Here is a 25,328-nt window from a genome sequence, read left to right as displayed (position 1 = left end):
ATGTGGTTGCTTCCACAATTGTTCCACTTGGTTGTAAATGAATGTATTGGTGCTACGTTATGAACCCTTGCTAGCATGGCCTCACCCCATTGGCACGTGGAAGTGGTCGATGCTGTTTTGATATAGAGATTTTGTACGTTAAGCACACCTAAATTTCGAGTGCTCTGACAGTTAGATAGTAAAGAGTGCTTTGACGTAAAAAATCCTATTTTTGGCAAAATGTTTCCTATTTATAAACTTTAACCTTTTTTGTTTGTTTTGTTTTACTCTTGCGATGACCCTCACAAGTTGGCTGGCAAAACCAACCGTACCTGTGAAATCTGTATGTTGAGCTGTTAAAATGTTGAGATATTGTGTATCTATAGCGCGCTGCCTCCTTCCCATTCAGTGCTCTATATTGCGATGAATATTGATATCTCAGGGGGGTATGTGGGGGTGCTTTACTTCCACTTGAGTGCGTGTGGCTAAGTGTGTGTAATAAGATGAGCCGAGCGGAGGGTGAGTCCCGGTCGCCTTGACTCCCTGCTCCGGGGGTGTCAACCAGCTGGTTCCGGTGCGGGCGGCGGCGGGGGATGACGAGGTGAAAATGGCGGATCTTTCGAAATACAATCCCAGCCTCTGAGCCGCGGAGACGAGGCCCTCCGTCTCAGACACCTTATCTCTAGAGCCCCCTCTGCGCCCCGCGAAGGAGACCTGTGTGCCCCCAGGGGAGCCCGCAAAGGGCAGCCTGGCACCCCACTAACTCCATCGGACAGCTGGCACCGAGGTGAGCTGGAGGGTGGGGGAGGGGGTGCGAGTTTGGTCTCCCGAGCGCCTAGTAGAGGACCCCCGTCCCCGCCTTCTCCGGAGAGGTTGTGGTGAGGGGCGCAGATGACAGGCTGGCCCCGGGCAGCGTCTCTGCCCACAGAGTAAACATGTTACAGCACTGTGCCTGCTCCCAGCACAGCCGCAGAAGCACTCCTATCTGCTTGCAATCCGCTGCCCTGCTTCATTCAGATAGTTTTTTTTTTTTTTGGCCGAATTAATAGTTGAGGGAAATTTTGGATCGAGACTTGGATAAATTAAAAGTGCCAGGAACTGCTAAATAATCATTCGCAACGCGGTCTCCTAAATGTGTAAAAAAAGATAATAGTATGTACTACTTGCATATTTTTTTAACGTTCCACTCAGGCTTTCATGTTTTTCCTAAATAAGTGCGCTCTGTTTGGATGCTCCATATTACAAGTGTTCGGATGTCCGCAGGGCGGCTGGGCTGTGAGCGCACTTGACTGCCGATGCTGATTTTTGAATGGTATGCTAATGTTTGCAATTTGATTGCCCCTTCTAGCTTCTAGATAGATGCAAGGAGAATGTCCCTGAACAGACCTTCCCTCCCCATATGTATATATATTTTTTTGTTGCGCCACTTTAAAGATTTTTGAACGCTAGATATTCTTGTACAGAGTATTTTGGATTGGGAATTAACTCGGTGTAAATGTTTTTCGTTAATTCGAAATAAACACCTCTTTATTTACCGATAATCTTCGGTACACAGACTCCAGCTCTTCTCGTCAAAGTCCTCACACTCTTCATGTAGTAGACATCTCGGCAAAGGGCAAGTATTGGCAAAGTCAACAGGTCAGGCTGTGGAGGAGAGTGTTTGGTAGAAGTTAGGTGAGTATGTTGCCCCCAGCTGTCCTAGAAAGAAAACTTGGTCTTGAAGTTATATACATATATATATATATATATATATATATATATATATATATATATATATATATATATATATATATATATTTCTCTTTTTTAATTGTTTTTATCGTTTTCAATTGTATCAGTGGAATGACAAAAACAAACAATCTAACACAACTGTCGTCACACTTAATCATATGCGGTCCCTCCCAACTCCCCGCGGTCCTTAGCATTGTATATGAGCTTAATACATATTCTATACACCCTATCTGCAATGCCTCGATGTTGTCCCAACTATGTCTCTTTACATACGATTTCTGTTTCCCAGTGTGGTATCCTTATCAGAACAACCCTGTGTCAACAGTGCGGAAATATCTATCCTGTCTCCTGGTTGTATGTTGTCAGGTAGTCGTTATCCATCAGGTCGAGCCCGTAATATTTCCTCCATCTATCCCATATCATGTTGAACTTTCTTGGGCAGCCTCTACCTTTATTTGAAACCTTTTCCGCTGCCATGTATATGTCCATCCCTGCCTTCCATTTGTGTATTGTCGGTGCGGTCGGGGTACCCCAGTGTCTTGCTATGTTTCTTTTTGCTAGCACCATTCCTAATTTGCTGAGTATCAGTTGAGATCTGCCAATGTCCACATCACTTGGGATCACTAGCAGTATACATTTCGGGTCCATTGGGATAGTTGTCTGTATTACTTCATTTAGTTCTCCTACAATCTCCCTCCAGTAAATCTGTATGGTTGTGCAGCTCCATATTGTGTGATAGTAATTTTCTTGGTCTTGTCCATATCTAAGGCAGTTCGGGTTGTCAGTCCTCCCAATCCAGATTAATTTGACCCAGTCGTAGTAGGCTCTTTGAAGGATTTTTTATTGGATAAGGTGTATTTGTGTCTTAATTGTTACCTCCCTGTGGTGCATCAAGTTGGCCTCCAAGTCCACATTCTCCAAGACCCCTATATCCTCTTCCCATGTGTTCCTGAGTTTGCCTAGATTATCGGGCATGTTATTATTTAGGGTTTTATACGTGACTGAGACTGCCTTCAGTGAGTTGTTCTTGCAGTAGTCTTCACTCTAGTGGTGCGTACTCCGGTAGGTTCGCCCTGTCTATACCCTCCGCTAGACATGCGTGTCTTAATTGAGCATATTTGAGGAATTGGGATGTTTGAAGTGTGAATTAGTTGCATATTTAATTATAAAGATTTATATAGAGCGAACAAGATCCCGAGAGATATCGGAGCACTTTACAATAGGATGGAAGGAAGGACTTAAATACAAAATTGTTATCAAGTAGGAGTAAAACGACAAAAAAACAGGATTAATCGCAGATTCATGGACAATTTCACCATGGAGGGTAATACAATAAAATAGGTATAAGTGAGCAATGAAGGGGGTCACAGTCTGCGGTAAAGAGGAGTAGTAACAAATGCTGTCACAATGGACGTAGGAAACAATGTCTTCAAACAGATGAGTCTAGCCCAATTAGAGTAGGAATTTATTCATAAGGGATCTTTTGGCACCCATTTTGAACGCCGTCGTTGAGGAGCTTCTGCGTACTTCCGGAGAAAGAGAGTACCAAATCTTTGGGGCAGTGCCGGAGAATGCTCTGTGACATGTTCTCTTTTTGCTAAGGATGAGTGGTTTCAAGAGGGAAGTATTTGCGCTTCTTGAGGCTCTTGCACCACAAGATAGCTCAAGTTTTTGCGCAAGTTATCTGGGAGTATTGAGGTAAAGGGCTTTGTGCGAAAGAACGTCAATCTTTAAATGAATTCATGCTTCTTAGGGCACCCATTTAAGAGATTTTAGGACAGGCGATATGTGCTCATTTAGTTTGGTGCCTGTAACCAGTCTAGCCGCTGTATTCAGTGATGCCCTTAGTGGAGCCAGGGTGTATTTGGAAAGACCACAGAAGGTAGCGCTGCCATAGTCAAGCTTCGGCAAGACAAGCGCTTGGACCACCTGCTTGAAATCATTTTGTGGAAAGAAAGGTTTCATATTTCTGAGTGTCCTCATCAAGTGGTTTGCTCTTTACACACCTTGCCGATATGATTTTTCATATTTAGGTGCTTGCCCATGGTGACTCCGAGCGATTCTTCAGGCACTCATGAATGCTTCCTCCATGCCAGGCTGTGTTCATCGGGAGCTCATGACTGCTGACCTGCTGCCAGGCTGTGTTCTTCAGAAGCTCATGAATGCTGCCTCCATGCCCCGCTGTGTTCTTCAGGAGTGCATGAATGCTGACTCCATGCCAGGATATGTTCTTGGGGAGCTTATGAATGCTGCCTCCATGCCAGGCTGTGTTCTTGGGGAGCTCATGAATGCTGCCTCCATGCCAGGCTGTATTCTTAGGGAGCTCCTGAATGCTGTCTCCATGCCAGGCTGTGTTCTTCAGGAGGTCATGAATGCTGCCTCCATGCAGGCTGTGTTCTTTCACAGCTCATGAATGCTGCCTCCATGCCAGGCCGTGTTCTTTGAATGCTGTCTCCATGCTAGGCTGTAAAATGCCGTAGTGCAGGAAAAGTTTTAAAAATACCTTTATCTGTGATATCTCTTCTCGTTGAGATCCCTATATTGTCCAATTCCCTGAAACTCTTTAGTTTACCCATCTCCTTTAGCCAGTTACCTTGCCATATTGGCGTTGCCTTAGTAGGTTTGTGGACCCATCCCAGTGTTTTGAATTCTCTTCTCCAACCCTCCAAAGTGAGTTGTATGGTCGGGAACAGACCCCTGATTCCCGTTCCCCATATAGATAATGAAGGAATGTGGTGGGGTCATTGTTTCTCGTTCCAGCCTATTTGTCGGGTGATCGCCTGCTTCATGTATCCAATCATTAATGGGAGTGAGATGCTCATCCCAGTAGTAGGCTTCCAGATCGGGCAATGCCAGTCTTCTGTTATATTGATTGCACTGCAGTGTTCGCAGTGCAATACGCAGGTGTTTCCCTAGCCACAGAAACAAACGCAATTCGGCATCTATCTCTGTAAATATCGTGCGTGAGAGGGGGTGGTAGGTGTTTTGTAGCACATACAGGAATTGTGGTAGGGTTTTTGTTTTGAACGGTTGTACGATGGTACAATGCATGTAAATAAATTGTGTGCCTTTGCCACGCATTTTTTTGCACACAAGTTTTTACTGCGAATATGCATTTACAACGCATGACAATACCACACATAGTTTTAAGATTTAAAAACAATGTATTTGTTGGGGCAGACCCCCAACTTACCTTAACCCGTTTACCGTGGCTGCAATTTCGCCGCGGTGCGGGCGTTCGAAAAGAATATCGTCCTCGTATAGGAACATTTTTTCTTCTATGGAGTCTTCTGGTGTCACTCTAATCCACTGTATCTCCAAACACTGTCTAATCGTCAGGCCAGTATCTCCACAGTCAAGGCGAATAGTAGCGGGGATAGGGGGCATCCCTGCCTTGTCTCCCGTGCAATGGGGACGTTTTAGGAATTTCATGTTTACTCGCACCGTTGCCCTTGGGGAATTATATAGTGGTGCCACTCATTTCCCAAATTTTGGTCCCAGCCCAAACTTGGTCAGAGCGGCCTCTAGAAAGGGCCAGTGCACAGCGTCTAGTCGCTTGGCTGGGCATAGATCCCGATTGATTACAGTGGACAAATGTTATTGTAACCCGTCCGTCTTGTGGATAGAATGGTCGCCAGTATCTTCACCTCTATATTGAGGAGGGAGATCGGACAATAGGATTTGCATCTTTCTTTTGGTTTACATTCTTTGTGTATTGGTATGATTGTGGCTAGTCGTAAGTCTAGCGGGAGGATGCTCTCCTTATATGCATCATGAAAGAGATTCAGCATATGCGGAGTCACCAGGTCTGTGCATCACTTATAGAATTCGGCTGGTAGGCTGTTTGGTCCTGGGCTCTTCCCAAGTCGTAATTTATCAACGGCTTCCTTCACTTCATTTATAGACAGATCCCCCTCTAGGTCCAGACTATTGGTCTTATCTAATATCAGGATATATATTGTGCTCAGGTTGTCCTCAATTTCGGGTGCAGTGCTAAGGGGTTGAGCCTTGTAAAACTTCCTGTAGTACACCGCAAAGACCCCTGCTATTTGATCATAGTCAGTGTTTCTCTCCCTGTAAATCCTCAATGGCCCTCACCCATCTAATTTTCATTTCCTTTCAAATAAGTCATGCTGGTAATTTCCCAGCCTTATCTCCTATTCCATATAGTCTGTGTAGGGTAGCTAAGACCTATTGTATGCTTCCGTCTCCAGATCTTGGTATTCTTGTTTCAGTATTATTAACTGCCAGTGTATTTGTGTATCTCTGTGTAGGACATCTTTTCCTTCCAGCTCTATTATTTGGCTCTCTAATTTTGCCCACTCCTCCTTTTCCTTCCTTTTATCCCATGCAAGCCAGTTCTGGGCTCTATCACTCAATACCGTTTTATAGGCCCCCCACAGCACACCCCCGGATTCTACTGAGCCCTTGTTATCTTTGAAAAAAATTCTGTGTCTGTCCTAATACCCTTGATGATGTTCTCTTTTTGCAGGTCCCATGCTCTAAGTCTCCACTGGGGTGGTTTACTTCCGCCTCTACGCCCCACTTGTTCCATAGTGGCAAGTGGTACGATAGCCTCCTAGCTCCCCTCCCGGGATGAATATCTAGTCTAGTCTGGAATAAACTCTATGTGCCCCAGAGTAAAAGAGTGTTGTTTGGCACTTGCTTTCTTCCTTCTCCACATGTCGATCAGGCCCATTGTGTTTGTAAATCGCGCCAATGGGAGGGTCTCTATTTGGTGGTCACAGCCTCCTGTACGGTCCATGGGTGTTCTCATCACAGCATTAAAGTCACCTCCTATAATATGGAGGGAGGTCAGGGATTCCAGTAGGATCTTTGTTACTTTGGTTAATGTGAGTGCCTGTATTTGTGGTGGGGTATATACACTAACTATAGTAATTTCTCGTCTTCCCCATGTGTCTGAAACTCCCACATATGTGCCCAGTGTGTCAGTTCATTTACGCAATATTTTGAACGGAGTGATTTTTAAATCAATATTGCTACCCCATAGATCCTGACGTGTATCCCACATGTGCCAACACAACATAGGCTCCTCTACCTAAAAATTCACATCTGTTACCCTGTGGATGTGTCTCCTGAAGTAATACTATGTCTGGGTGCATGCGTTTGATTTTTCCTGTCTCCGAGCCCGTTTACATTTCACAACAGCACAGTGAGGGGGTGTTAGTCTATGGAGGCTGCCATGTGTTGTTGTGTAGTAATGATCTCTGTGTATCCTGGTTCTTACTCTCCTCTGGGATCTGTGAGTTGATCCGCTGTCTGACCCTGCGCAATGGAAATTAACCTTAACTGCTTTATATATAACAACCCCTTTCTATTCCTAACCAACCCACACCCCACCCGCAATCTTCTCAACATTCAGTCTCAATACCTTATTCTTGTTCGTGTGTAAGAGAAGGAGGAGAGTTCTGTCGCCCACCTCCCCATTAACAATTACTCTATGAGTTCAAACTCCCATAGCATAAAACCAAATTGTACAAAGAAAAGAAGTTTCCCAGGCCCTCTTGTGACCTTTCACCTTCGTTTTTGCTCTGGTTATATTTCTCCGTCCAGAGCTAGTTGATGGCTGGGGAGCCTCTTGCATGGCCATCACTCCTTTCGGCTGGAGCATTGTGTCAGTACAACTGTTTCTCTTCATACTGTGTCGTTTACTTTGCCTTGTGTCGGATCCATTTATGTTTCCATGTCTTTTTCCATGTCTGCTATTTCAGTTGCTAGTGGGTGCTGGTCCTCATCTCACGAAGACAGTTCTTGGCTCCCTGATTCTGTGTGTGAATCTCTTGGGCTGTCCTCATTCGTGTTTTTTTGTATCTTTTCAGTTGGCGGACTCTCTTGTATCCATAGTGCGTCGTCTGTGTCTTTCGGTCCCTCGTAGAGTGTATGGAGTTCCCTCTGTCAAACAACTCCTCTGTTGTTCTGCCTTCTTCCCTTTGGTCGGCAGTTCCTCGGGCCAGGTTTCCATTTTGCGAGTCATCCCATTTTCTGCTGGTGTCCTCCCTGGCCCTTTCAGGGCTGGCCTTTCCTCCATCCAGGCCAACTCTTCTTCTGGAAGAAATGTGTCTTTCCCATAAAATTCACTTTGAGTTTTGCTGGGAACATGAGCATATATTGAATATGGAGGGCCCTAAGCTTCGCCTTTACTGAGTTGAAGGCTCATTTCTGGCGCTGTACTTCTCGGCTGTAATCTGGGAAGATTATGATTTTAGTTGTTGAGTCTGATCTTGCTTCTCTTAATATCATGTCGCTGTCTATAAATTTGATAAATTTGAGGAATCTCGCTATGATGGGCGGGGGGGGGGGGGGGTGCGCCTGGTGGTGGCTTGGCGTTTCATGCCTGATGAGCCCTTTCAATGACCATGCAGGAGAAGACCTTGTTCGGTGAGACAATGCTCTGTAGCCAAGTGGTCAGGAAGTCCGGGACATTCGTCCCCTCAACCCCTTCTCTAAAGGCCATGAAGCGTAGGTTGTTTCTATGTGGCCTATTTTCCGCATCTTCAATATGCCATTGTACCTCTTTTCATGTAATCTGTAATTCAGAAACCCCTTTCTGGAGCTCTTTTATCATTTCCTCTGCTTCTGTAATCCGGGTTTCGGATTCTGTCAAGTCTTGACGGAGTAGTGTGACTTCTGAGCGTACTTCTCCAATCCTGTCTTACAACGCAGACCTTGAAGATTGAATTGCCTGTAGCAATGTCGCCTTGTCTGGAAGCGGCGATGTGGTTGTTTCGGGAGGAGGGGTAACCACTCTAGTGTATCGATCCATCTTTCCTTGCCTGGGGATTTTAGGGTCTTTGTCCTTGTCCATGATACTATCTGTAAGTGAAGGGGTCCCAGGGCTTGGCTTTGTACTTTGGGGCTGACCATCTCTGGCCTTTCCTGTACTCCGTACCTTTAGGTCTCTGGCTACCGGCCCCTTCCACTGGGTAACGTTTCCCCTCTGATCCCTCTGTCCGGTGGAAGGCAGTAAGGGGTAATGTCTTGTTTCCACTGCCTGGGTACTCTTGTTCCTTGCCTCCCGTGATTATCCAGTTCCATTCGTCTAACCTAAGGAGGTCTCCTTCAGGGCTTTGTATGAAGGGCACCTACCCGCCGACAAGGCCGCACTCATTCTCCTGAGGGGACAGCCGTGTCCCCGGGTAGCTCTGTTGTCGTTTGTCTCTTACTGTCGTTCACCTTCCCCTTCCGTTACATTCCGACTGCCCTCTGGGCCTTGCTGGGCTTCTCTTCGCGCAAGGGCCTTTGGTTGGTGAGGATCAATGGACCCTCCTCTGGTTCACTAGAGCACTGTCCCAAACTGAGGCGGTGTCTCTCCCCGATGCAGTGGCTAGATCATATGTTCCATTTGTTGCCTTGTGGTGCGTCTCTGAGGGTTTGGGTCTGATTCCCAGGCCCCTGCCGACCTGTCTCAAGTTCACTAGTCCTTTTCCACATTTGCCCCTAGGTGTCCAGCTGTGCGTCCCTCTCTCCGCTGGCGATTGATGTTGCACTCCCCCGGGGGGGGCCTCTTTGTCTTCTTCTCTTGACCCCCGGCTACTACTTCTTCCCTGCTCAACCTCCAGGGATCTCGGAACTCACGACCATCCCGGTGTATTTGCGGCTGGTATGGACTATCTCACTCATGAGGGTGTGCTACTTAAGTGTGGCCTTCTATGCTGCCCGCATCTTATGGCTCAGGCCTGCTGATTTGGTGTCCACCCCTCTCACCTGGCACTGTTGTCTGGGGTGAGGTCCCTTCTCGGCCTGCAGCAAAGGCCACCCTCACCTGGTCCGCGGAAAGTGTGTAACAGGCCCAAGGGCTCCCGATCCTCTCTCCCGTCAGCCCAGTACCTGTGGTCCGGTCTCTGGGCAGTTCCAGTGGGGGCTCGGCTCACAGCGCCTCTGGACCGCTCGTCTCTCCCGGGCCTCTCCTCTCTTGATCGGAGCCCTGACCCAGGTCTCACTCATAGAGGCTTTTGTTACTTTATATCCTATGAACAAGAAGTTGCTCTCCCCTGAATCGACTGAAGAGGGCTGCACCCTGCTTCAGACCACCAGCTGATCCTTCCAATATGAGGATTACCTTGTCTCCTGAACTGACCACAGATCCTGGAATGTGGCAGGCATGAGTGTGGCACCTTATCCCTTGATACAGTTGTCTGTTATGACCAGTGAAATCGGAGGCCAAAGCGTTATTCCCTAGACAGTGTTGTTCTCTCATCAGCCACCACACTAGATAATAACTGTCAAGGAACAAACCACAGCAGTAAGTAGATTGAAGCTGTGAGATACCAGGTTCTAATTCTCCAAAATATACTCTGTTAGAGGTTGCGATGAAACCTGGCCAGAGACACTACAAAGATGCAGGCTGCCATGTTTCCCCGGTGAAAGCATTCAGTGAAAGACCCCAGCCCATTTCGAGTCTCGAGCCATCCGGGGAGCTAGGCTTCACAGATCTTGCAGGTGGAAGATATGCACTCCACCACAGAGTTATCAACCGATCCCAGATGATCTCCCTGTGATGGCAAGCACTAGGTGTGGTAATGAACCCTCACAAAGCCAGGTTCATGAATGTAATAACTTATTGTAGTGAGAAACCATCCTGAGCTTCTGGGCACACAAGCATCACCAGCCTCTGATGCTTAACTGCCTCAACCGGCACTTTATAGAATTTTACTGCAGACCAGCTTTCAACTCTGTGTCAAGAGCCGGTGTGGAGTCTGGAATACAGCATTGTTTTTTTTCTTGCTCACACAACATTTTAAATAAAGCTTTACCATGTTATACAAACAGTAATATAAATAAAATAATACAAAAATTAAGATAACCACCCGATATATGCAAAATAGAGGAATATGAACGTATTAACATAGCTCTCCAACAGAAGTTTGGCTTTACAGAGACAAAATGTCTTGACAGAGAAAAAAGCCCAAAGAATAACCCATATGAATTACTGTCAAACAGGATTGAAGAGATCATATAAAAACAGGAAATTGTTCCTAACTTATACATATCCATAAAAATTACAGAACAATATATCTTATACAGGTTTTTAAAGTTTGTCTATACCTGAATGGAATTCTATGTTGCTGTGCACTTCTCCGTTCAGGCTGAGATTCATTTTGAACAAGTTGAAAACCATCCTGCACACTGTTTTTCTGTTCATGAGTCTTTTTATCAACATGTCTTTGCTCAGAATTAGTATACGGACTACCCTGTTGGAGGTAAACTTGTACAACTTTGAACGGTTCCACCAATGACAACCCTCCACACAAACAGCACTGCCAAATACTTTATCAACAAGCACTAATTTAGAGCAATTAGTATCACCTTTTCTGACATGGGAGCATTTCTTTATTCACACATAATCTCCACAATGAGTTTGTCAGAAACCTTTTTCTTCTTGTCATAATATATATATTTTTTGTGTGAAAACCTTTATTGTGCAGTAAGGAATATACAAATACGGGCCTACAACCAGTCAGGCCGGCCACAACACAGTATGAGAGGCCAATGACTCCGGAGGGATGTTCCCTGGAAGCAGCCAACAATATAGAGGCAATCAGTTCAGTCTGGAAAGGTTAAGTACGGCCATCGAGCAGGATCAAAGAAGGTTAATTTTATAATAAGGAGTATAGCAGGATCAATTGCAGTGTATGAATATCCGAGTTCCCTTAGCGGGCAACGAAGCAAACAGCAAAACATAAGGGCATCAATATGGATAATCATCAGCAACAGTTTACATCAATCAGGATATGGACGCCATATATCAGAGCAGTACCCACCGTGGCTCGTCTCTTGTCTACCCATCACCCAGTTACATGTTTTAGACAGAACGGAGGAACCGGAATAGCAACAGTGAATATAATCATCCGCTATACTAACCTCAAGAAGAAAAAGAGGGGAGAAGGGAGGGAGGAAAGGGGAGAAGTAATATGAGCAAGAAGGAGAGAACGCCGCGCCGATGCAAGCACCCCACAGCAATAAGCACGCAAAGAAAGGAAGGATATCGCCAGCAAGGTGAGCATGTGAGTCGTAATAGCAATGTGGCAAAACCGTAAGAAGAACAGCAACACACCTTCAGTTCCCACCCTCAATCATACCATGGGAGACAAGCACAGACGCGGCGCTCCGATAAAGGGATACAAAAGAGCCATAGAACGAAGGAAAAGAAAACAGAGAAGAAGCCCCGGCCCACCCACCCCACCCTGCACCCCTGCAGAAGGCTACGGCCTACCCCCCCAGCAGCGTGCCTGTCGCCCTAAATCAGAACCCGAAATATAGAGAAGTCAAGGAGAGAGAGAGGAATAAAGAGGCAAAAAAAAGGGGAAAGAAATCAAGAGGGGGGGGAAGGAGACCATCAATCATTCGTGTCATAATAGACCTTCTGTTTATGTTGGGCATAATTAGCATTCTTTCCTATAAGTGCATCCACACTTTCAACAGCAACCTTCTGCTTCAAGCATCTTGACATCCATGCAGTTCTAAAATTAGTTGCAGGTTTCTTACTCCTGAGCAGCTCAAATCGAGAAGTACTGGTAGAGGACTGTGGTGTAGTCCTATAGAAACACAATATGGTTTAAATTGCTGTGCTCACAACACAACTGTTGTGCAAAGCCCATTGCACACCTTATCCCAACACACAATTGAAGTGCTCAACAAGATAATTTGTTTGAGGGTGATAGAATGATTTTCTGAGGTGCCTTATGCTGCTTGTTTCGAGAAACTCTTTTACATTTGAAGAAACAAATTGTACCCCATTGTCCAAAACTAAGAACTCGGGGAAACCTTCCCTCAGGCACACATCTTCCAAGAACTTAATCACAGTTTTCAAATCCAGTTCCCCAACAAATCTTACTTCTGGCCACTTAGAGTAGTAATTTTAGAACCAGAGCATACATATTATGAATGACTGGGAAGAGAATTAAATGTGCCCACCAAATCAGTTCCAACTTTTACCATGGCCCGGCCAGAAACTCAATCGAAGCTAAAGGGGGTTGGACGTTTTCAACCCTTTGTCACTTGTTGAGCCCAGCACTACATCATCACTGGTAGTTGACTTCCATTCTGATTCAGAGCTGCAGCTACCATACAACTTTCATCCTCAAAGTCATTTAAACCTATGTCAAGATCAAAGACCTCCTGTTCAAGTACATTCATCTTGGTGTGAAAACGAGAAAGATAGTCAGTTCTAAAAATGTTCTCCTCCCGGGATGTGTTTGATATCAAACTGGAATCGTATTAACCTGGCAGAGTACCTAGCAATTCTGGGTGTGTTCTTACCATTGTTTCTCCCCAGAATGAACACTAAAGGCGTGTGATCAGTCGAAGTACAAATCGGTTCCCCACAAATAAGTGCAAAACTGTTTTATGGCCCATTAGCACGCCAGCACTTCTTTTTCAATAACTGAATACTGTTGCTCTGGTTCACAAAGCACTCTGGAGGCAAATCCAAGAGTGTGATTCACTTTTCCAGTTCTTTGAGTGAGCACTGCTCTTAAGCCTGCATTGCTAGCATCGATCGGCAGGACACACTTTAACATGGGGCCATATGGTTCAAGTATATTACCATTCGTTAATTAGGACTTAATCAACTGAAAAGGAGCAGCACACTTCTCATTCCAACAAAATTCAACATCTTTCCTTATTAAATTTGAAATTGGTCTAACCTTGGATGCAATGTCTTGAATGAAGCGTGAGTAAAACTCACACAATCGAAGGAAGGATTTAACCCCACATTTGTCCATGGGTGGTGGTGCATGCATTATGGCACTAACCAGTCCTGGTTTCGGACTAATGCCATAGCTAGAGATCACATCAGGGCTCGAAAAATCCAAAAAATGGTACTAGTCCTGCAGGACCTAACTGCAACCTACTTGACCTCCGTCTCTGAAAGCGGAACTAATGTGACAAGGTAACAAGATTTAAAGGCTGGCGAGTAGGACCTAAAAACAGCTCGACCTTGTTAAATTTAGCTCGACTATGCGAGGGGTCGAGTGGAATTTTCGAGCCCTGCACATGGCCTAATTACTCAACATTTTCTTTTAAAAATCCACATTTTCTCTTTTCAACACTGCTCCCTGTTGATGGAAAACTGTGAGGACTAGTTTTAGTGTGTCATCATTTGTCTGGCGATCATGGGGAAATATCATCCTGAAAGATGGCTACATTTTCTATCCCCTTGGGAAGTGTTACCATGACCCTCTGAACACCGAAGCCGCGGATCCAAAACCAAATGGCATATGACAGTACTGAAAAGTACCCCATGGTGGAACAAAAGCTGTGAAGTAGCAGGATTCTGGATCTAACTCAATCCTGGCGGTATGGTGAAGCTAAATTTAATTTGATAAAAAAATGTAACTCCAGCAACTGAAGCCAGCAACTCATGGATCTTAGGAAGGGGCTGAAAGTTGACCCATATTTCTTTAAGAACACCGAGGTCTGCACATACTTCCAACTCCCCGCTACTCTTACGTGCGACTATTAATGGGCAAAGCCAGAGCGATGGCTGCTCCTGTTCTACAACCCCTCTCTTAGCCAAAGTTTCCAATTCTCTTTCAGGATCGTGTCGTACACAATAAGGCACCCCTCTCAACACAAAATCTTCAGCATCAACCTCCTTGTCTTCAGACACTGCAGTCACTTTAACTTTAGTACGTTTTGTGCTTTGGCACACATTCGCAAAAGGCCCCGATTTGCTGCATAACCTGTAAGACACCTCTATGACTGGACATGGTTTCTCCCCTTTTTTAAGAAATTGATTACCGCACCTGAAACGTGTTCAGGTGCGGTAATCAATAAAGAAAGAACTAGACTGATTTAGCACCATTAGCCCGATGACTCTTCTTTCCTGTAGAACTTTCCTCCTTACACCGAACTTGATTTTACTGTTCATATTTGTCATCAAGCTCCTTGACTATTTTAAACAAGGTTTCAATGCATTTAGCTATTCTTATGCTTTTTATTAGTGAAGAATTACCTAATGACAGAATATTTTGGCGTTTGGTTCTAGCAGTACATAACCAGATAAACTGGTCCCTAATGAGTTGATCGTTAAAATTCTCAAACTGACATTCAGTCACACGTCTTCATAATATAGAGATATATGTATCCACATTCTCATTGGCTTTTTGTGATCTCTTGAAACACTTATATGTGGAAACCACCAAGCTAGGTGGGCCATCAAATCTAGTAACATGTTTTTTCTCAGCATCCTGAAATTCATCCAGTTCCTCATTCTCACCTACTACTTACTCGGGCAGATGTTGAAATGTGGATCTGCCTTTGAAACCCAAGGAATGAAGCCATACAGTCTTTTTCCGTACTGGTCTGAACCTTGTTGCACCAGTGGCCCCCAAGTATGTTTCAAAGGCGTCAAGCCACTGCCTCCATGGAATTGGTAGTTCCCATGGAGTGTCCAAAAATGGTGGTGACGCCGATTGCATGATGAAGACCAACAGTAAATGTCAACCAGAACCAAACAATGGTATATTTAGATTAGAGAGATGATTCTTGGATAAGGTTCCTACCATGTGTGGAGTGTCACCATGTGCTACTTGTCCTACTGTTGTACTAGATTAGAGTACAACCATGGAAATCACATATAAAAGTTTTCGTAAGATTTATTGACGATATCTTCATACTATGGAATGGAACAAAGGCGACACTCAATGATTTAATCGTCAAACTCAATCAGATAGAGGACAGAATCCAATTTGCAATGAAATCTAAGAACAAATCATAACCTTTCCGGGTGACAAAATCACCAAAACCACAACAGGTTTTGAAACAGACTTATATAGAAAAGAAACTGACAGGAACAACACCCTCTCGTATTAAAGTTTCCACCAACAATCACTAAAGCATCACTTGCCATATACTCCGCTTTTGGGGTGAAAAGAATAGTATCTAACCCAGAGAAAAGTGTGGAATGCATAGACAACATGCTACATAGATTCAAAGAACGAGGATATCCAGATCAAATATTAAGGCAAGCTAAATCTCGATGCCAACTCAAATCAAGAGAGGAATTATTACTTTCCAAAGATAAACCCACACAAGATCGGACAACAGCAGTGTCCAAATTCTCGACGATGAGCGGCCCATACAAATGACTCATCAGAAAACATTGGTCTATACTCAAACTAGAAACCAGATTTCAATCATATCTTTGATCAGGAACCAATTTTTGCTTACACCAAGGGAAAAAATCTGGGTGAAAGAATCAAAAGTCCCATTAATCTACTCCCACAAACCACCTACAAAGGAACCATCCCCTGTTGGAATTGCAATAACTGTCAGTGTCATAACAGGATCATATATCACACATCCCATGAAGGGACACAAAATCAAATTAAAAGTGAATGCAACATGCGATATGTCTAACATGGTTTATCTTCTTAAGTGCCCCTGTGGAAAAACCTATGTGGGACAAACAGAAATAAAAATGAAAATACGAGTAAATGAACACAAGAGTAACATTAGAACTAAACAAGTCAAATCGACAGTAGCCACCCACTTCATTGAAGTTAGCGATTATGTATGCCAATTATAACTTTGCATCCTGTAAATAATTGAAAGATGTGAAGGACGAGACAAACATAACTATCTATTACAGTGAGAGAACTATTGGATTCGGAATTTGAATTCGTTAAAACCTAATGGCATGAATCAAGGTATGGAATTTCAATGTTATCTATAATTATCTGTTCCTATGATTCACTTATCACCAGGACTATCACTTTAGCGATTCTTTTTACCTTTAGTCACACACTAGTCACACTTTACTAACCGTAGCAACACGAGTTCAATATGGCTGCCAAACTTAGTCTAATTTCTGCTTCTAATGGTCCCCGCACGCTTGTGACTTGTTTTTAAACATCGGTTCACTTCCGCATAAAAAGTAACTGACTCGTGCCGTAACCACAGGATCACCAACCACCAGACGTGTTACACAAGCTACGACTTTGGATGGATGAAACATGCGAGCATTCAGGTTTACAAGTAAGCAACTTTAGAAACACGTTTAACTCGTATGGTAATTTAATCTCTTAGGGTGCTTTTAGTGGCATCCGCGCATCACTTTGTGAGTTCGGGTGTGATATTTAACCACTTAAATTTGACACTGCGTTGTAATCACTATCCATAGCATGTGATCCACAATTTATTGTTTTGGTGAACCCACACAACACTCAGAACTTACAACGTCCGTTATTCACTGCATGTTTTCACCTATCGAAAAGATTTGGGTCTCTTCAGCTAATTTTGCACATTTTCGTTTTTATTGGGCACATCTCATTTTTGATTATATACAAACTCAGTGGTTCTTCCTATCCATTGATACATGTTTATCTAAATTTATAGATCGCCCCCGGATGAAGGCCATGCTGGCCGAAATGCATTGTGGACAAATCAATATTGTAAATGGCTAACAATGCATTCTGGGAAGTACAGTTCAAATGCTTGATTACAAAAATACAGTTTTGTGCTATAACAATACAATTGAACATTGATGGAGAGAACTTAACCGCATGCGTGCGGCCGTTTTTCCCGCTGTGTGCGGCATTTTTGTAATTACCGCGTTACATGACGAGCTCAGCTCGTCATCAGCACACGGTAGGTAACGCTGATGACGAGCTGAGCTCGTCATCAGCATGGAAGGGGTTAAAGTACTTCGGTTTATTTAACATTTGAATAACTTTTGGAACTCCTTGGGAGAACGCAAGCGAGTGCTCAGGGGCACACCCCAAACACATGGGGATGCAGCTAGGTACTAGAGTAGAGAACATAAATAGGGTAATAACCTGTGTGAAGGTGTGCACATGATACAGTTCACTATTTTGCAAGTATTTAAAGGTTGTGGAAGTATTCAAAGGTGTGCACATCAGTGTGCCTAATTTTTCAGTTGATGCCTGGCCAGCTCTTTCACAAATTTCTTGCACATTTCTCCAAGTATCATTAAACTGTCATAGCGCATCCTAGCTTCACAGCGCATCCTGGCCTAAATTTCCTGACACGAAAATGGCTTCCATTGCTGCAAGCGACACTCCTGCACCTCACAACTGGAAGTGCAACGAAAAATGTCCTCGGAGCCTGAGGCAGTGTTTCTGCAAGATTTGCTGAAGTAACCCCAGTGCGTGACCAAAGGCAAGGGAACCTCAAACTTCTGATGCTTTAGATAAGTGGTGACATACAAGGAGGCATCCTTCAAGTTGATCAGTAGGCCTCCTAGGGTGACTATGGATATGATCTCCTTATTTTTTATTTTTTTATTTTCCAAAGTATTATTACAGAGATACAACATTATCAACCCCCACTCCCCCTAGTGCAGTAATACAATTCAAGGACATAGGAGTAGATACCAAACACATTATACGATGGATAGGCAAGAGAACAAAGGGAAAGAAGAAGAAAGTTACATACAGCAAAAGGAACAAGCATTTACAATGCAATGGTCTCGGCATTATTAAAGGTAGAGCTATTGGCATTGCTCATTTTTTTTTTTTTATTATAAATAAATGGCATTGTCATTTACATTGCCAATAGCTTAATCGTTAAATAAATGGCATTGTCATTTACAATGCCAATAGCTTAATCTCATACAAATGCATGACCTATTGCATTTACACCCACACAGAGCCACACACACAAAGCCACCCACACACACACACACAGAGCCACCTACACATAGAGCCACCTACAAAAATAGCTATCCACACAGAGCCACACACACACACACACACACACACACACACACACACACACACACACACACACACACACACATCCACCCACATCCACACACACACACAAAGCCACACACACACAGCCACACACACACAGCCACACACACACAGCCACACACACACACAGAGCCACCCACACATAGAGTCTCACCTATAACTGAGTCTGCTTCTTGGAAAGCGGGGAAGAGGCGACCCTTTGATACTGACTCCAGCAGTTGGTGTTCGTAAGGGGCAGAACCCAAATTCCTTTCCATGCACTCACACTTCTAACTGCTCCTAAATGTTTGTGGAGGGCATGCCTGGTGGAGGGATGTAGAGGGAACATGTTGCCTTCCTGGTGGCATTGGCCCCTTTCTGAAATGGATTCCTAATGGTTCCCAGACACCTAACAGCTGCTGACCTATTCACATGTCTACAGTCTGCAAATATGTGCTCCCTCCTTGCTGAGACAGAAACTGAAACATTTGGGGACAGACACTGTTGCTGAGGGACTGGTGCCAGCGTAGGGAGACAGGCAGACTCTTACTGGTGTAAGGACGGACATGGTGTTGGGGCAGACCTCAGTGGTGAGGATGGGCACTGGTGCTGCAAGACATACACAAGTGTAGGTGGCAACGGATGTATGGGAGGGGCATGTATAGGGATAGACACTGGCATGAGGGACAGATACTGGGGGAGGGGTGGACACTAAGCGACCGACACTGGTGAAGTGGAACAGACACTGGCGACAGGAGCCAGACACCAGTGTAGGTGGCGACAGATGTATGTGGAGGGACATGTATGGGGATAGTACTGGTATGAGGTACAGATACTGGTGTTAGGGCAGATATTGGGGGAGGGGTAGACACTAAGCTGCAGATACTGGTGAAGGGGAACAGACACAGACACTTGTGTAGGTGACGACAGATGTACAGGAAGGGACATGGATGGGGATAGAGACTGGTATGAGGGAAAGATAACTGGTGTTAGGGCAGATATTGGGGAGGGGTGGACACTAAGCGACAGACACTGGTGAAGGGGAACAGACACTGGTTAAAAGGCAACAGACACTGGTTAAAGGGCAACAGACACTGGTTAAAGGGCAACATACACTGGTTGAAGGGCAACAGACTGGTTGAAGGGCAACAGACACTGGTTAAAGGGGGGCAACAGACACTGGTTAAAGGGGGGCAACAGACACTGGTTAAAGGGGGGCAACAGACACTGGTTAAAGGGCAACAGACACTGGTTGAAGGGCAACAGACACTGGTTGAAGGGCAACAGACACTGGTTGAAGGGCAACAGACACTGGTTGAAGGGCAACAGACACTGGTTGAAGGGCAACAGACACTGGTTGAAGGGGGGCAACAGACACTGGTTGAAGGGGGGCAACAGACACTGGTTGAAGGGGGGCAACAGACACTGGTTAAAGGGGGGCAACAGACACTGGTTAAAGGGAAGCAGACACTGGTTGAAGGGAAGCAGACACTGGTGAAGGGAAGCAGACACTGGTGAAGGGAAGCAGACAGTGGTGAAGGGAAGCAGACAGTGGTTAAAGGGTGCAGACAGTGGTTAAAGGGAGCATATGGAATAACTTATGCTGAAAAGAATTTTCCACGTTGTGAAGTAACTACAATATGGAATGCAAATAAACAATACATTTGGAATACTTACCCTACATGTGGATTATTGGGATTTAAAGATACCCAAACTATCGTAGGACACTGTCTTGAAAAGCAGAGAACACGTATTCACACATGAACTTTCTTCCTTTCGTAAAAAGTGTATCACTAACACGATAACGCACGGAATAATTAAGAAGCAACAGATTAAAGTAAAGGCTAAATGATGTCATATTATTGTAATATAAACACGGGTAATAACAACCCACTTGTTCAGGAGACGCACGTGAGTCAAAAAGAGGCTTGTGAATGCAAGACAAAACATTCCCCTTAAGATTCCCCACACCAAAGATGGCGTTTCTTTACTAAAGTTTGACGTAGGTGAACAGCAGGCGTGGACAGATTTGTAATCTGAAATTCTTGCCATCACTCGATTGGTTGAACAGCTCCAGTGTTGCAATGTCGTTTTAAAAAAGTGCAAAAAATGATCGAATTTGACAAAATTACTGATTAACATAACTATCAAATTGTGGTTTTTGAAATCACCAAGTAGCAAAACAACGTCCTTTTGCGCGACACAACATGGGTGTAAATGGTCAGGTTTACAGGGCTTGTCGAGCAGACTTGTCCTAGACGTAGTACAGTAGAACGTGACCAGTGATAAGGATTGTTATGCATGAAAAGCACATCAGAAAAAAAACTGTGGAGTGTTTGTTTCCATTTGCAAAGCCACAAGGAAATTCGAGAGCAATGCTTAACTGAGCCACAGATTCATGTGGACGCCTGCTGCTGGGAATGCATATAACTGTTCAAAGAAGCATAGCATAATCTGAGGGTAGGATGCGCACAAAAACGGAGGGCCAGTAAAGGGTGTGTGAGGCTGAGTCCGTGGCAGGTGAGCCAAAAAGTAGAACTATGCGCCCTGTGCACACCGTGCGTTTCTCTCATCAGCACAGTGTACTTTGTTGCCTAGATATGGACTCCCGTCATGAAAAATGCCGAGAAGTAGATCCGTGCAGGCAGGCCCGAACACACATCAATCACTAGTAGGTAAACAAGACAACGAAGATATCGCATGCAATAGCAAAGAAGCATCAACTAGGCTGCCCCCACACAGTGACATCAAAAGCAGGAGCAACGGTGTGCAGGCAGCCCTGAGAGCTTAGCACAGAGCCACAGGCATTAGTGCACACAACATGCGGAGAGAGCACACAGGAATCATATGCAGGCATCAGACTCCAGCAGTAAACAAGCAGCAACTCGTGGACATCACAGACCACAACACAGGCTTCCCAAGCAGGCAGGAATGCACGGAGGCATCCCAGCCAAGGAAGCAAAATAAAACTGCACGCGGGAGCGTTTCAAAAGCGCAAAATAGGGACAGCTTCCAAGACACGCGAACGGCAACTTGCACTGGACTCTACTCGGACACGCAACGGGAAGACGGAAGTGTGCAGCACCCTGAATGTACACAAGCCCCCTTTCCACCTGGGAAGCTCCGTGCGTTTTCACATTTCAGCGAGGGGGAGCTCAGCCGCTCGCCTTCTATAACTTTAAACGGGCATGGGTCTCCCGCACACCTCGGCTCCCAGCACTCTCCCTCCCCGCACTGCTCCTGGGTGTAACGGGCGCGCGGGCTCCGGGCACTCACCTCCGGCCGCTCCGCCGCTGGCAAGCAGAGAGAGAAAGACAAACAAAGGACATGGCGAGGAGACAGCAGGGTGAGAAACATAGTTCGGGCCCGGCACCGAGAAAGAGATAGAAGGGCAGAGGGAGAAGGAGAGACAGCAGAAAGTCAGAGAGGAAGAGGGAAGGAGAGAAAGGGCGGGTCGGGAACGGGAATACAGTCGGAGTGAGACATATAGTTAGAGCCCGGCAGCGAGAAAGAAAGGGAGGGGGAGAGACAAGAAAGGAGAAGAGGGAAGCAGGGAAGGGCGGGTGAAGAAACCTGCAGCCAGACATACCGAAGAGCGCACCTCACACCCAACTTACCCGCCGTCTGGGAGATCTCAAGGCTCACCTGTATGTACCTCCTCACAGACTGTTGGTTACCAGATGGCAGGACACATGGCGCACACGGGGATAGCGGGATACACGGCGCACATGGGGATGGCAATGGCCTGTTGCTTCACCTTTGCTGTCTGCATCAAATGTTAAAGCCTCGTCACCACAAGGCCAGCTGCGCCGTATGCCTCCGGCCTTTAAATTTACCCCGCTACCCTCCGCCACCTAGCCTCTGGCCGCATTTCAGTCGCCTCACCTCTTCATGCGATCCTTGGCCCCTTTGCTCTCGGACGCCATTTCCTGCCTGCTCCGTTTAGAGATTAGAAAGTCGCGCGAGGCACAAAGAAGAAGCCGCTGCAATTCCTCGTGGCATAGGGGATTCACTGCAGGCTCTACTTTCCGATAGCAACGGCACTGGTCAAAAGAGGGGATAAGATTAAATAAATCTGCGCTGTTACTTTTCCTTCTCTTCCTCCTGGGGCTCTTTGTCAGCTTTGGACTCAGTCCTGCTGTGAGGGCAGACGGCAGAAGACACGCACAAGCACTAAAGAAAAGTGAACATGGAGCTCCCCCCCAAAAAAATGGCGCCCGCCAGCTTCCGAATTTTTCGGATTCGGGGGCGTGGTTTTGCTGTTTTGAGTGACAGACAACGTCACTGTCTAAAGAACAGCAAAACCTACGCCCCTAAATCCGAAAAAGACTGGGCTAAATCGGAGTGACGCATCTCTACTCAAATGGCTGGCCTCTGTTTAGGAAGCCAGCCAATGGAGGAGAGACAGGTCAGGGAGGCGGGTTCCAAAGCGCTACTAAAGAACATTAATACTCCGACCCCAGACTGCGCAAGCGCAGCCTTTAGGTCCTCGACCTAAAAAGGGAGAGCACATATCACAACCCTAAGCTGTTTTTTTATTTTAAACTACCTCAGTTAGGGAGAGGGGCCCTTTTAGTTAGTAGATAGACAAGTTAACCATTTGGACTAGTCTGATCCAGCCAGGTAGTTAGGGGTTCCCAGGTGTCTAAGCCCTTCCTTTGCCCTTGCGGCCTTTTTTTGCGCAAACAGCCTTCTCAAGGTGGTAGGTCGCAACTAGTCTAGCCAGCCATTGAGAGAAAGGAGGAGGGAGGAGGGTCTGCATCTACCCATACTGAGGCTATGCAAACCACACCGTCATTGCTACAAAAATGAGTGTCCCGCCCTTCTTCCTGCTAACCTCCGCTTTGGTCCCTATTAAAATAGATGTAGGAGTCAGTTCTATGGCCTGGGAAATAACCCTCCCGAGGAAGTCCTGTATTTTGACAAGGAGTGGAGTGAGATTCGGGCAGGTGGCAAACATGTGTACTGCATTTGCACCAAACTCTGAGCACCTAGGGCACAGCGTCCCCTTGCCTTTTCCCCATTTGGCGACTCTACTAGGAGTGATATATAGGAAGAAAATGTTTTTTAAATGTTGCTCCTGTAATTTGGTATCGCTTTGTAATTTGGCTGACAGCAGGTCGCTCTGAGCAAGTTTCAGCGCGTTATAAAATGTGCTGTGTGGGTCTTCCAACTTTGCTTGCCATTTGTCTGCTAATCTGGGTAGGTCATCAGGAGTTTGGCTGTTTAGTGCAGAGTATATAGAGCCAATCCAAGTCGTAGCTGGGGCCCTTAAGTTTTCAATAAGTTCTATCTTCACAAACCCAGCGGGTCCTCCAGCCTTTCGAGATAGAAAATAGTGTATGGCGATATGCTTAAAAGCATCTTGTTTTTTAGTCCATATTTACTTTGAAGCTCTGTAAAGGATTTAACTCCTTCAATAGAGATTAGGTCTCCCAGCTTTAAGATACCAACTTTATACCAGTCTTGCAAGTAAGACCTACCAAAAATAGCAGGCAAGTTACAGTTTTTGCAGATAGGAGAGAAGTAGTTTAGTCTCCCCAACCCGTAGATCCTGCGGACATTGCGAAAGACCTTAAAGGGGTTCAACAGTGTCTTGAATCTGACTCGTGTGTAATATCCAAAGGACATTTTTCTGAGAAGACCACCACGAGCTTTCTCTCCTATGGCGAAGGAAGCCCAATAGAAGGAGAGAAGCAGTGTTCCTCACTAGTTCCACACTATATTGCAAAACTGAAGCCCAATAATAGAGTACTATGTTAGGGAAAGTCCATCCACCCCTCTCCCTGGGAAGAGACAGTTGCTTTAGCGCCCGTCTGGGTTGTGAGTAGGCCCAAATAAATTGTGTGAAGAGTTGCTGGAATTTTTGCAACATCGTTTTATTAAATTCCAGTGGGATGGATCCAAAAAAAGTAGAGTAATTTTGGAAAGTAGGTCATTTTAATTACGTTACATCTGCCTACCAAGGTCAGGTGTAGGTTGATAGTTCGATTAAGCGCTCTCTTTGTTTCAGCTGCCAGGGAAAGTAGATTTTCTGCCACAATTTCATCCACGTTTGCCGTTACAGTCACCCTCAAGTATTTGGCCTTTGTAACAATCCGGCTATCTACCCAATTGATTTCTTTATTTACTATTATTTGAGTTATGTTTTTAACCCCTTCCACGCTCATGACGAGCTGGGCTCGTCATGAGGTAGCCTCCTCGCACGCTCATGACGAGCCCAGCTCGTCATGAATAATGGGCTTTACAAATTCTCAGCGTGCGGGCGGAATTCCGCCCGCACGCATGCGGTTAATCCGTGCGTACACTGAGATTTCCCCAAATTTATGTGCCTCCAGTTCCAATGCCAGAATAGCACTTTCAGGCTCTGGGGTCGTTATAGCAAGATCGGCATAAGCCATAATTTTAGTGTCCCATCCAAATCTGCTTACTGCCTGAATAGCTGGGTTATTCTCTATTTTCTTGATCAGGGGTCTATATAGAGGGCAAAAAGCAAGGGGGAACACGGACACCCTTGCCTGGTCCCCCGAGAGATGTTAAATTGCTCAGTCTCCCATTTATTGATACCCTGACTGTCTGGTTCAAATATAGAGCTTGTACAGCTTGTGTTAGTTTTGGTCCAAAGCCCATCCTTCTCATAACGTCCCAGAGAAACTACCAGGAGACCCGATTGAATGCTTTTACAGCATCTAATAAAATTAGTGACATTGGGTCTCCTGTTACTTGTGCCGCGTCAAACCAAGTAATGGCCCCCCTAATGTGTTCAGTGGTGCTTTTCTTGGGGATGAATCAATGCTGCCATTCTGAGACCAAGGGCTCGATTACTGAGGATGTTTTCATTGCAAGGATTTTAGAGAAGACTTTTGAGTCACAGTTTATAAGCGCGATTGGCCTGTATGA

The 25,328-nt window shown here is 45.3% G+C and overlaps 1 protein-coding gene across 1 annotated transcript in view; it reads left to right on the top strand.

Annotated features, from left to right (window-relative positions):
- The first annotated feature begins 561 nt into the window (after positions 1–561).
- Positions 562–25,328, top strand: part of LIN54 (lin-54 DREAM MuvB core complex component) — a 427,221-nt gene continuing 402,454 nt past the window's right edge. Inside the window, exon 1 of the mRNA XM_078676187.1 lies at positions 562–766. The gene's annotated coding sequence lies outside the window, so the exon portion shown is untranslated. The remainder of the gene's footprint in view (positions 767–25,328) is intronic.

The sequence above is a fragment of the Lissotriton helveticus genome, chromosome 2_1 (assembly GCF_964261635.1).
Source record: "Lissotriton helveticus chromosome 2_1, aLisHel1.1, whole genome shotgun sequence".
In the NCBI taxonomy this organism is placed as follows: Eukaryota; Metazoa; Chordata; class Amphibia; order Caudata; family Salamandridae; genus Lissotriton; species Lissotriton helveticus.
The sequence above is the reverse complement of the archived record's forward strand: the minus strand, read 5'-3'. Positions and strand labels throughout refer to the sequence as shown.